The sequence below is a fragment of the Suricata suricatta genome, chromosome 5 (assembly GCF_006229205.1).
Source record: "Suricata suricatta isolate VVHF042 chromosome 5, meerkat_22Aug2017_6uvM2_HiC, whole genome shotgun sequence".
In the NCBI taxonomy this organism is placed as follows: Eukaryota; Metazoa; Chordata; class Mammalia; order Carnivora; family Herpestidae; genus Suricata; species Suricata suricatta.
The window spans coordinates 13,155,692-13,168,972 of NC_043704.1; the positions used below are offsets into that span (position 1 = coordinate 13,155,692).

A 13,281-nucleotide genomic window follows, 5' to 3' on the forward strand; every position below is an offset into this window, starting at 1 on the left:
AGAGACAGAGAGAGACAGTGTGAGCAGGGGAGGGTCAGAGAGAGAGGGAGACACAGAATCCGAAACAGGCTCCAGGCTCTGAGCTAGCTGTCAGCACAGAGCCCGACGCGGGGCTCGAACCCACGAACTGTGAGATCTGACCTGAGCCGAAGCCGGACGCTTAACTGACTGAGCCACCCAGGCGCCCCAAGGACCTCACTTTCTAACTGCTTCCCCCACATCTCTCCTGGGTTGGTTCACAGCTTTCCCCACGGCTGGCCTGGGAACCGTGCCTTCCTGGGTGTGCTGTCCCTTACCATTGCCCAGCAGCTTTCCAGATTCCAGGACTTCATTGCTGTTGTTTCCTCTTCCTTTCTCCTTATCATTAGGAGTTTAAGACTTTTGAAGAGCTCTTTTTATCGTAGTTTTAGTGAAGCTGGAGAGTGAGCACAATGAGATGCTCGTGTGCGGTCAGCTGTCTCCACCAAGAAGGAGTAATAGCTTTTCTGGACCCAAGAGTCGTAGCAGCATGGCCAGGAACTGAGTGTGTGTTACAGGGTAATCGTATGCATGTGAGCCCTCTTTCTGGTAAGGAGTTGTCGAAGTAATCACAGGAGCTGTGATTAATTCTCACTTTCTCAGGGACATGCTCTCATCTCCCCGGTTTACGTATCAGAAAACCATGGCCTGGGCAGGTTTGAAGGCCAAATAGCACTGGTACAATGCAGCTGTTCCCTGAAGAGTAGAATGGATACAGGAACCTGGCCAGGGAGGCACAGCTGGGAAGAGGCTGGACGTGGGATTGGGCCTAAGCCAGTGTTCATTCCAAAGCCTGTACTTTTTTTTTTGTCTTTTATTTATTTTTGAGAGACAGAGACAGTGTGAACAGGGGAGGGTCAGAGAGAGAGGGAGTGTAGTGCGCACGCGGGCGCACAGAAGCGGGGACGCGAGGGTAAGGGAATGAGGAAAAGAAGAGAGAATCAAAGGATGGGAACGGGAGGGACATGAGTGATGCCCATATTGCCACTTTATTTCTCACATGCAAGCAGTTTTATACAAACAGCCACAACTAAGAGAAGGTTTGTTCTAGACAAAACCTTTTCTGTTCTCACAGTTATTGTTACAACATTTTCCTGGGAACTTTACATCTCTTCTTATTGTTATTATAAGAGTGCCAAAGCGTGGAGGACGTTTGTACAATAACATCTTAACTCAAGAAGCTTGAAGGACATTGGTGCAATAACATCTTAACTCAAGTGAATTAACCTCTGAGGAACTGGACCAGCCGCAAGGGTTGCAAGGGCACGAGAGCTTTGCTCGATCACGCTCTCCTTACTGGCTCCTCGCTGCTGCTTCCCACAAGGGAGACACAGAATCTGAAGCAGGCTCCAGGCTCTGAGCTAGCTGTCAGTACAGAGCCCGATGCGGGGCTCGAACCCACGAAACGTGAGATCATGACCTGACCCGAAGCCAGCACTTAACCGACTGAGTCACCCAGGCGCCCCTCCCCCCTTTTTAAAAATAATTAATTAATTTGAAGTAAGCTCTGCACCCATTGTGGGGCTTGAACTCACAATCCCAAGATCAAGAATTACATGCACTTCCAGCCGAATCACCCAGGGGCCCTCAAAGCCTGGAAGGTAGTAACTGGTGCTCCGAGGTATCCACCTCCTTAGAACCTTTTAGGGATATACTTACTATAGCCCTTTTCTGAACTCATTGAATGCCTTTGCTTTCCTCTGGGTGCGTTGGAAGCTGTGACACGGGGAATTCTCTGACACAGGGAGTAGGGCGTTTACTGAGCAATCCCAGAGACTTAAAGATGCCTAAGTCGACTTTGCCAGGGAGTCTAGGTAAAGATGGCCTCCGAGAGTGAGTGGAGTTTTGCCATGGCTGGGGTAGCTTGTGGGTTATGCAGCTGTTATCTGAGTTTAGGTGGCAATTTATGAGTAAGCCTTTCAGGATTTTTTTGGTTTTGTTTTTTTTTACGTCTTTTAAGATTTTGTTTTTAAGTAATCTCCACTCCCAATGTGGGGCTCGAACTCACAACCCTCAGATCAAGGGTTGCATGCTCTATCAACTAAGCCAGCCAGGCACCCCGCAACTTTTTTATTACAGAAAATTGTAAACAGTAGATTCAGTATTTTAACATTTTGCCATATTTGCTTTATTTTTTTCTTTGCCTAACCATGTGATAGGATGTTGCTGACACTGACACTTTACCCCTAAATATGTAAGCATGTGTCTCCTAAAAATAAGATCATTCTCTTTACATAACCATAGTTCTACCGTTATCATGCCCAGGAAAATAATTCTGTAATATCTTTTGATGTCTGACCTATATTCACATTTCCCCATGTGGCCAAGACTGCCTTAAAAATTTTTTTTAAAAAGCTGTTTTTGAAGCTAGAATCAGTAAAGATTTACACATTACACTTGGTTTGTTAATAATTGTATGTTTTGACATCTTTGAAATTAGTGATGAAATCCTCAGGTTTCTAGCTCATACCGCTCTTGGAGACTGCCTCAGTGCAGTGGAGCCCATGACGCTTAGGATCTTAGCAGTGGAAGGGACCCTTGAGTGAATTTAGTGTTTCCCGTGGTTTACCTGGGGAATTTTAAAAAACAGGTAACTTGGCATTGACTTTGCATTTTTGGAGGAATGGGTCCCTTTTACCTTTTTTTTTTTTTAACTCCCCAAGTTACTGTGAAGTCAGGTTGGCCCTGCTTCACAGACCTGTATTTGGGAACCGCTGACTGCATCCACTGTCCCGCGGGCCAGCGTCACATGCTGAAGAATGTCAGAGCCAGTACTGGAGGCAGGCTACTCGTGTTCTTTTTTTCCCCTAGACATCATTTGTTAAGCCTACGTACAAAGTAAGTGCTCTGCAACATGAAGTGCTATTATTAAAGCAAGGCAAAAACTGCTCATGAAAGCACTTATGCTAATTCTGCTTCGAGAGGGAAATGTTTGATGTGTATCCTGAAGGTTGATTTGGAAGTTTGTCTGTAGACGGGAGATGAGAGGGGCATTCCAAGGGTGTGTGTGTGTATTTAATATTATAGGTAGATATTAAACCCATGTGTATATTATAGATATGTATATTTCTATATCATATATAGCATATATGATAGATTATATATCTAATATAGTCATACATAATCTGTGTCAGACATGTGAGATATTTGGATATATTTGTGTCTATAAATAACTATAAGTAAATGTATATATATGTAATTTAGGAGCTTGCCTAACAGTAGGTATTCAACAACGATTGGCTGCCTTCCCCTTTCCTTTTCTTTGTGGCTGGAGGCACAAGATGGCAGGAGATGAGAAAGCCCTGTTAGGGAGACGGTGCAAGTACCCTGTACCTTTTGGAATTGATCTCACCAGCTATTAGACGTCTTTGAATGAATGGCATGATTCAGTCTGGATTTTAGAGGGAAAATTCTGCCAGAATATGGACTTGGGGAGGCAAGGAGGAGGATTTTGAGAAATAACATGTTTGACAGTATTGTTCCCAGCAGAATTTATTTTCCTCACCCAAATGATGTTTTTTTACTACCATCAGTTTTTTACTTATTTTTAGTTTATTTTTATGTTTTTAATTTATTTTTGAGAGACAGAGAGAGACAGTGTGAGCAGGGGAGTGGCAGAGAGAGGGAGATACAGAATTCGAAGACAGGCTCTATGCTCTGAGCTAGCTGTCAGCACAGAGCCTGATGCGGGGCTCAAACCCACAGACCGTGAGATCATGACCTGAGCTGAAGTCAGACGCTTAACTGACTGAGCCACCCAGGTGCCCTTGTTACCATTAGTGTAAATAAATCTAGATATAGTGCTGCCTCTGTTTCTTTTTGTGACAGGGTAATGAGACATGTATGTATTTCACATTCTGAAAGCTAAAATAGAATCCGTTATTCAACAAGTGTTTGAGTGCCTAGTATATTTCAGGCACTGTGCTAGGCTCTGGGAGTGTGCTACAGTGAGCCAAGGTGGACTTAGACTGTCCTCATGGAGCTTACTCTCTACAGGGGAAGGTAAATATTTATCAAATAATGAGATTAACAGTGCAAGACTAGGGGAATTATTAGATTTGGTCATGGAGGTTGGAAGTCACGAAAATCAGTATCATCTATGAACTGGTCTCTTTCCACTCTTACTCCTTCCAGTCTGTTGTCTCATAACAGTCAAAGGGATCCTTTTATTATTATTATTTATTTTTGAGACAGAGAGAAACAGAGCATGAGCACGGGAGGGCTAGAGAGAAAGGGAGACACAGAATCTGACACAGGCTCCAGATTCCCAGCTGTCAGCACAGAGCCCGATGCAGGGCTCGAACTCATGAACTAGGAGATCATAACCTGAGCCAAAGTCAGATACTTAACAGACTGAACCACCCAGGTGGCCCTAAGGGATTTTTTAAAAATGTTAAGTCACTCTGCTCACCACTCTCTTAGGGCTATTTCAACCAGTAAAAAGCAGAGTTCTCATAGTGGACTGTGACGCTTTGTAATTATCCTTCCTTGCCTCTGTTACCTCTCTGATCTTGTTTCCCCCTGCTTTCCCCTCTCCCTCATTCTGCCCAGCCACCCTGGCCCTGTGGTGCTATTTGAATACCCAGATGCTGCCGCAGCGGCTTTGCCCTGTTGCTGTTCTCTCTGATAGACATCCCCAGGGCTCTCTCCCTGCCTTCAAGGCTTTGCTCAGCTGGCACCTTCTCAGTGGAGCCTGCCCTGACCACTGTGACATATCCGCTGGCCCCAGTGTTGCCTGCACTCCCAATGCTCCTTACTCTGCTCATTTGTTCCCCCCATGGCACTTACTACTTCCTAGCATGGTATATAACTTAAAAATTACGTTTAGGGCCACCTGTGTGGCAGTTGGTTGAGCGTCCAACTTAATTTTGGCTCATGTCATGATCTCACTGTCTGTGAGATCAAGTCCTGTGTGGGGTTCTGTGCTGACAGCATAAAACCTGCTTGGGATTCTCTCTTTCCCTCCCTCTCTCTCTCTCTCTGCCCCTCCCCCACTCACTCTCTCTCACTCTCAGAATAAATAACTACACTTTATGAAATGATGTTTATTGTTTTCTACACACATACCGGGCTCCACATAGCTAATGCATTTTATTTGTTCATTGATGTATATTAACTGTCCGATTCCTGGTGGACACTGTAAATAAACATTGAAGGAGGAAGTGAAAGCTGATATTTGAGTGAAAAAGTGATAACTAAGCTGACATCTGCGGTGTGAGTAGGAGTTAACTAGGTGAGCTGGGAACAGAGAGGTATCAGACAGGGTGTGTGGGGCTCAGGTGGGGTGATTTAGCAAGTGTGGGGTACTAAAAGAGAAGCTAGGATGGCTGTAAAGAGCCAGAAGCGTGAGAGGAAACTGGAGCCTCGGCCATACTATAGAGTCTTTGTCTTATAATAAATGGGAGGCAACTTAAAGGTCTTAAGCAGGAAGGAAATACCAGAATTGTGTCTTTTCAAAAACAGTCATTCCAGGTGCAGTCTGGAGGACGTGTGGATGAGCGCAGGTGTGGACGTGGCCAGGTGAGTTGGGAGGCCGTGGAAGTGGAGCAGGCGAGGCGGGAGTGCTTGGGTGACACGGTGCTGGAGGCGGACTGAAGTAAGGGGGCATCGGCAGGTGGGGATCGGATGTGAAAGGGAAGAACGAAGCAGGAGGATGACCCCTGGGTTTCTGGCTTGTGAAACTGGACGGATGGGATGGTCATTCGTTCATTGTAGGCAGTCTCAGAAAGGGATCAGGTTTGGAGGAGGAGACCACGGGTCTGGGTCCTGATGTGATTTTTAAAAAATTTTTTAATGTTTTTTTATTTTTGAGAGACAAAGAAACAGTGGGAGCAGGGGCGGATCAGAGAAAGAGGGAGATACAGAATCTGAAGACAGGCTCCAGGCTCTGAGCTAGCTATCAGCACAGAGCCTGACGTGGGGCTCAAACCCACGAATCATGAGATCATGACCTGAGCTGAAGTCAGATGCTTAACTGACTGAGCCACCCAGGCGCCCCATGACGTGTTGATTTTGAGGTGACTTTGAGACAGCCAGGGGATGTCATACAGGTAACTGGATATTTCAGTCTGTGTATCAACTGCATTGAGAAGTAGTGGAGGGGAGGATTCACCAAATAACCCACATCTTGAATAATTAAAAGTTAACAAGGATATTACCAGGGGAGATGATATAGTTATAAAATTAAAGTCTCTTTAAAAATCAATGCTCCTATCCTTTACTTTGATTTTAGGTGTACATCTTTAACAAAATTGGTGATACTTACTAAATTTTATTCTTGTTACATGTGATTTACAAGTCAGAAGGCAAAGAAGCCTTCCCTGTTATAAAGTATGTAAAATATTCTCCCAGAAGCACTTAGATCTCTGAATAATTCATGCTGTTGGATTTTAAGGCCTGTAAAATATTCACACTGTGAGTGCCTTGAAACCAGCTTTATAGCAGCCCAAGAAGAAAAGCTATTCTTCAGGCTCCTTTGGCAAGATTGGAGCGAGGAGCAATCACCACCGTTGTTGTAGACCTCATCGGACTGCTTTCTTCTATTTCCAGATGATCACAGTGTTCCTCTAAATTGAGTCTATTTCTCTTCTATCTTGTTCCCGCTGTCTTCACTACATGCAGCGGAACAATCACTTCTTCTTTATGAAATCTGAAATGAGAGAAATGCTGTGAAAGTCTCCGATGATGAGCAGCAGCCCCATGTAATGGCCTTGTAAGCAGACTGGGGACACATTTGAACTTCAGTGGAGATCCTGACTTTCCTCTTTGCTAGTTGTGTGACCTTGGGCAGGTTAACCATTCTCTAAGCCTTTTCACTAATAGGAGATAATAATAGCAACTTCCTTAGAGCATGGAGGATCCAAAGGAATAGTCCACGAATAGGAGTTTTCTGAGGCTGGACTGGAGTGGTCTGTAAAGAGCGTAGTTACATCCTGTAACTAACTACTAGGAGTACCAACAAGGGTGGGAAGACATACATTTCATGTTTGTTTCATTTGCCTCAACTCGTTTTGCTCTGGCTCTGTAGACCTCATTAATACCTTGAATGGCATTTATATTTTGTTAATCTTCTGATTTTTCCCATAGATTTTTTAATGATACACATCAGAATTTAATTTAACAAAATGCTAATTGACTTCTCTGCTGGTTTGTAAATCCTGATGATGAGGGCTGAGTTTTATTCGTCTTTATCTTCCCGATGTGCCTTGCTTGTAGGAGCTGTGCTGTAAATATTCAGTACATGCTCTAGAAGGTTTTGTGCCGATTAAATACCATCATATCTGTAGGTCTGCCGTAACACCTGAACACAGTAATTCAAGGAAAAAGGACATGAGTCAGAGATGAACATGGAACCAATCCACCGCCCTCCTCCACATCTTCACCCTGAGATCCTTAACTGCCCATGCCTTCAGTTCCCGCTTCATTGCTGTGAGCCTCTCATCTGTGTCTTAAACCACTCTTTCCATTTCTGTACATCTGTCCGTGTAGTTTCCACCTGGATGTCCTTTAGTCCTGTCAAGTACATCACGCCAGATACTCCTCTCCCTTTCTCTCTTCCCTGTTTTGGCTGATGGTGTCTCCGCATCCATCGGGCACCCAGGCCTAGTCAGTCTTAGCTTCTCCTTGCCTGTTGATAATGCCACATGAGTCGTCCTCAGATAAAAACCCTTCCTTCGGCTTGCACCAGAGTGGCTTCAGGGTGCATCCTTACTCTCTCCCTCTCTAGAATGAGGGCCACCTTCTTTTTACCTTTCTCTTCAGTCTCTGTCCACACTGTTGGTGCCAGCATTATCTTTCTAAATCACAGAGATGATCTCATCCCATCCCTGCTTACAAGCCCATAATTTTGCGGATTCCTTCTTTTTCATCTGCCAAACTTTTATTTGTGCTTCCAAACCCAGCTAAGATTGCTCTTCCTCTGTCAAACTTTCCTCAGCTCTTCCTGGCAAGTACTGTCCTGTAACACTTTATTTCATAGTTCTGTGGTAGCTTCTGCAGTGTAGCTCATAGTGTATGTCTATTTCAGGACATACTGTAATGTAATTACTTGCTCTTCTGACAGTGTTCCTAACTGGACTGTTTTCTGTATTGGTTGCCTTAATCATTTTTATACACTCAGTGCCTAACACGAGTAGCATTTAACAGCTAGCAGAGAGATGGGAGAACAAAGAAGTGGTAGTGGGAAATTTGGTTAGTGGAGAAATTTCTGAATTAGATGTTATTTGGGACTTTGATGCATCTGGCAATTTCTCAGACCATGTCTGTAGTTGAAGTGTGTAGTTGTTTTCTTCTCTTGCTTCTGCAAGTGTCTTTGGGTTTCCTAAGCTGAATTTTTGGAAGTGAAATGTTCACCGTTGAATCACTTAAAATGCCTTCAGATAAGGATTTGTGTTTTTTTTTTTTTATGAAGAGTTACCTGTTTTAGTATAGGAATAATTGCTACCTAATGTATGACAAGACTTATGGATCAGATTGGTAATCCATTAGTTCATTTCACTAATCTTGTTTTTTTTTTAGGTTTATTTATTTATATCTGAGAGAGAGCGAGCGAGCGAGTGTGAGCAGGGAAGGTGCAGAGAGTGAGGGAGAGAGAATTCCAAGCGGGCTTTGTGCTGGCCCAGCACTGGGGCTTGAACTCATGAAGAGTCAGATGCTTAATAAACTGAGCCACTCAGGTGCCCCTAATCTTGTTTTTGTTTTTTTTTTTTTACTTGGTACTGGGGTCAGTTTTGTGGGAGAGCATACCAATAATTTCCTTGACCTCAAAAATCTTAAGTTTATTAAAAATGGTTAAGACATTACATTTTATAAGAGGTTTCTCAACAGACGAGAATGAGCATCTCATTGTGTTAATTATAATAACTTTTTAATATTTTATTTATTTTTGAGAGAGAGAGAGAGAGTGAGCACAAGTAGGGCAGGGGCAGAGAGAAAGGAACACACAGAATCTGAAACAGGCTCCAGGCTCTGAGCTGTCAGCACAGAGCCCGATGTGGGGCTCGAACCCATGAACCACAAGATCATGACCTGAGCTGAAGTCGGATGCTTAGTCAACTGAGCCACCCAGATGCGCCTAATTATAATAACTTTTTAATGTTTGTTTATTTTTGAGTAAAGGAAGAGAAAGGATAGACTCTCTTCTCATTTGAGAGTGCTCATTAAAAAAAACTTTTTTTTTTACATTTTATTTATTTTTGAGAGACAGAGAGAGAGCGTGAACAGGGGAGGGGCAGAAAGAGAAAGACACAGAATCTGAAGCAGGTTCCAGGCTCTGAGTTAGTGGTCAGCACAGAGCCCGACACAGGGCTTGAACCTACGAACCATGAGATCATGACCTGAGCCAAAGTCGGATGCTCAACTGACTGAGCCACCCAGGCGCTCCTGGTGTTGATTTTTGAGACAGAGGGAGAGAGCGCATGTGAGCGAGAGAGCGGGGGAGGAGCAAAGAGAGAGGAAGACACAGAATCACAGCAGGCTCCAGGCTCTGAGCGGTCAGCACAGAGCCTGATGTAGGGCTCGAACTCACGAACTGTGAGATCATGACCTGAGTGAAGTTGGATGCTTAACTGACTGAGCCACCCAGGAGGCCCCAGGGTGCTCATTCTTAATATACTACTCCCTTCTCCTCACTTCCCTCTCCTACATGTTTCCCAGAGTGACTGAGCTCCTGGTGCCTCAGCTCCTTTTCTCCTCAAAGTCCTTCTTTCGGTTTCCTGTTATGACTCAGCGAAACCCAAATCTGATGAAACCGTTGGTCTGCAGTGTGATCTGGCCCTTACCTGTCATTCTTCAAACTTACTCCAAGCCACCTTGCTCCACTAACTTACAGTGACCTGATTTTTTTTGGTACTAGCTAATTCTTCCTTGCTGGCCCCAAAGGGACTTAGGGGCTTTGTATATAATTCTTCCTCTCCCTGCTCTATCCCTTTTGTTTCTCTTTAATCTAAGTAACTTTTCTCAGCTTTTAAATGTTAATGTTTTAAGATTTTAGCAAGTGTTACCTCTTCATAGAGGCTTTCCCCGATGGCCTTTTCTAAAAATAGTTCTCCTCTTTATTCTCTATTAGGATCCTAGGCATTTCTTCCATAGTTGTGATTTGTATTACTTTGTTTGATGTTTCTCAGCATCTGACCCTCCAGTTTAAGCCCCAGACAGGAGATCATGACAGTTCAAAACCATTGTATGCAAACAGCTGTATATTTTCTGCTTATGGAACTATTTATAATTAGATTAATATATGGGAAATGAATTTGATAAAAGGAAGTAAGACTTTTGTTTTAACTTCAGACATTGTCTTACATCCATGATGACCTTCACTGTTAACCAGTTAAGATTTAATCTTTGATAACGATTCAATACCAATCTGTAGAATAGCAATAAAATGTGCAGGACTTTAGTGTAGTTAATGCATATCTGAAAGATAAACTTCTAAAAACATTTTGTGGGTAAAATTTATATACTGTAAAATACACAGGTCTTAAGTGTACACTTCAATGACTTTTGACAAATGCACATACCTGTATAACCATTATCCCAGTTACGATATAGGACAGGTCGCTCAGTCAGTTAAGCGTCTGACTTTGGCTCAGGTCATGATCTCGCGGTTCATGGGTTCGAGCCCCGTGCTGGGCTCTGTGCTGATAGCTCAGAGCCTGGAGCCTACTTCAGATTCTGTGTCTTCCTTTCTCTCTGCCCCTCCCCTGCTCACACTCCGTCTGTCTCTCAAAAATGAATAAACGTTAAAAACAAGAAAGATATAGAACATTTCTATCATTCCCAAAAAGTTCCCTTGCAGTCAGTCCTGACCCCCTCTAGGCAAGCACTGTTCTGATTTCTTGGACTGTTGATTAATTTTGTCTCTTCTTAAGCTGCATTTAAATGGAATCACACAGTATACACTTTTTTGTGTCGGCAGACTTTCACTTAAATCATGTCTTTGAGGCTTTGTTTGTTTTTTTTCTGTTGGTTGTATGTCCGTTCTTTTTCATTACGGAACAGTATTCCATTATATGAATTGATCATAACTTGTTTATCTGTCCTTTTGTTGATGAACATTTAGGCTCTTTCAGTTTGGGGCTATTATGAATAAAACCATTAAAAACTTCCTTCTGTAAGTCTTTCTTGTGTGTGGATAATGTGTTTTCATTTCCCTTGGTCAATACCTGAGAATGGAATTACTGGGTTATAGGGAGGTTTATTTTCACTTTATAAGAAACTGCCACCAGAAATATATGGGGTCTCTAGTCACTCTACAACCTCACCAACACTCAGTATTGCCGACCGTTTAAATTTTAGCTGTTCTGGTGGATGTGAGATGTTATTTCATTAATGTCCCTGATGACTGACTGTGTTGAATACCTTTTTATGTGCTTCTTGGTCATTGTCTTTTTAAGTCTTTTGCCTCTCTCAAGTTGATTCAAGTCTTTTGGATATTTTTTATTGCCTATATTTGATCGTTTTTATTTCTAATGCTTACTGCTTTCTGTATTATAGATACAAGATCTTTGTCAGACAATATTTGTTTTGCAAATATTGTCTCCCAGCTTGTGTTTCCAGTGTTTGGACCTTCTATAGTATATTACTTCTACTTATTTTTCAGAATAACTGGATCCATTACTTCAAAAAATTTTTTTTTAATTTTTAATGTTTGTTTATTTTTGAGAGAGATCACAAGCAGGGGAGGGTCAGAGAGAGAGAGAGGGAGACAAGAATCTGAAGCAGGCTCCAGGCTCTGAGCTGTCAGTACAAAGCCTGACGTGGGGCCTGAACTCACAAACCATGAGACTGTGACCTGAGCCATAGTCTGACACGAACTGTGAGATCATGACCTGAGCCAAAGTCGGACGTTCAACCGATTAAGCCACTTAGGCGCCCCTTACGTTTTTAAGTTCCATTTAGTTGACACACAGTGTAATGTTCGTTTCAAGTGTATAGTTAGTGATTCGGCACTTCCGTACAACACCCAGTGCGCCTCACAAGTGCCCTTCTTCATCCCTGTCACCTATTTCCCCCATCCCCCCGACCCCCACCTTCCCTCTGGTAACCGCCAGTTTGTTCTCTGTAGTTAAGAGTCTGTCTCTGGGTCTGCCTCTCTCTTCCCTTCCCTACCGTCGTCTGACCACTGTCTAATTTTAGAACCTTGTGCTCATTAGCAGTGACTCCCTATTCCACTCCCCCCACTGTCACTAGGCAACCACAAATTTACTTTCTGTCTGTAAGTTTGCCTTTTCTAGACATTTCGTAGACATGGAATTATACAACATGTGGTCTTCTGTCTTTTGCTTAGTGTAAGGCTTTTGAGGTTCCTTTATGATGCATCAGAACTTAGTTCCTTCTTGATGCTGAATTTGTATCCAGTGTATGTTATGCCACATCTTATTATCCATCAGTTGATGTATGCTAGATTGCTACACTTCCTGGCTATTTTTTTTTCAAGTGTATTTATTTGGAAAGAGAGAGAGCACATGAAGAGGGGAGGAGGGGAAAGAAGGAGAGAGAATCATAAGCAGGCTCCACACTGAGCATGGGCTCGATCTCAACAACAGCGAGGTCATGACCTGAGCCGAAATCAAGAGTCGGGCACTTAACTGACTGAGTCACCCAGGTGCTCCCAAGTGTTTCTTTTTATTTCTGATTTTCAGCAGTTTGATTATGATGTTTTTCATGTTTAACCTCCTTGGAGTTTGCTGAACTTCCTGGATTTGTAAATTAATATTTTTCACCAAACTTGGGAAATTCTCAGCCATTATTTCTTCAAATAATTTTTTTCTTTCTCATTTTATCTTTTTCTGGGACTCAAACATATATTGGATGAGCTGCTAGTGTTCCTCAGTTCATTGAGGCTCTGTTCATTTCCCCCCCTCAGTTTAGAAGAAGAAATCCCTGTTCTTTAGATTGGATCATTTATTTTGATCTTTCTTCAAGTTTACCACCCTTTTCTTTCCCTGTCTCTGATCTCCTGTAAACCCATTTAGTTAATTTAAAATTACAAATATTATAATTTTCATTTCTAAAATTTACATTAAAAAGTATCTCTTTCTCCACTGAGATATTCCATCAGTTTAGTTATTTACACCATGCTCCTTTATTTTTTATTTTTTAGCATTTGCCAATTTTTTTCCCATAATATTTTATTGTCAAATTGTTTTCCATACAACACCCAGTGCTCTTCCCCTTAAGTGCCCTCCACCATCACCACCACCTCTTCCCCCCCCTTCCCCTTCAACCCTCAGTTCATTCTCAGCATTCAATAGTCTCTCAAGT

General features: G+C 42.7%; 1 protein-coding gene across 4 annotated transcripts in view; it reads left to right on the forward strand.

Annotated features, from left to right (window-relative positions):
• Positions 1–13,281, forward strand: part of TMEM50B (transmembrane protein 50B) — a 37,481-nt gene that overhangs the window by 7,383 nt on the left and 16,817 nt on the right. The window contains exons 1-2 of one of the 4 annotated variants that reach the window (XM_029939034.1): positions 5,060–5,251; positions 5,482–5,538. The exons of 2 other annotated variants lie outside the window; for them this stretch is intronic. The gene's annotated coding sequence lies outside the window, so the exon portion shown is untranslated. Of the gene's footprint in view, positions 1–5,059; positions 5,252–5,481; positions 5,539–13,281 lie in introns of those variants that run through there. One more of the 4 variants, XM_029939033.1, reaches the window with a different exon arrangement.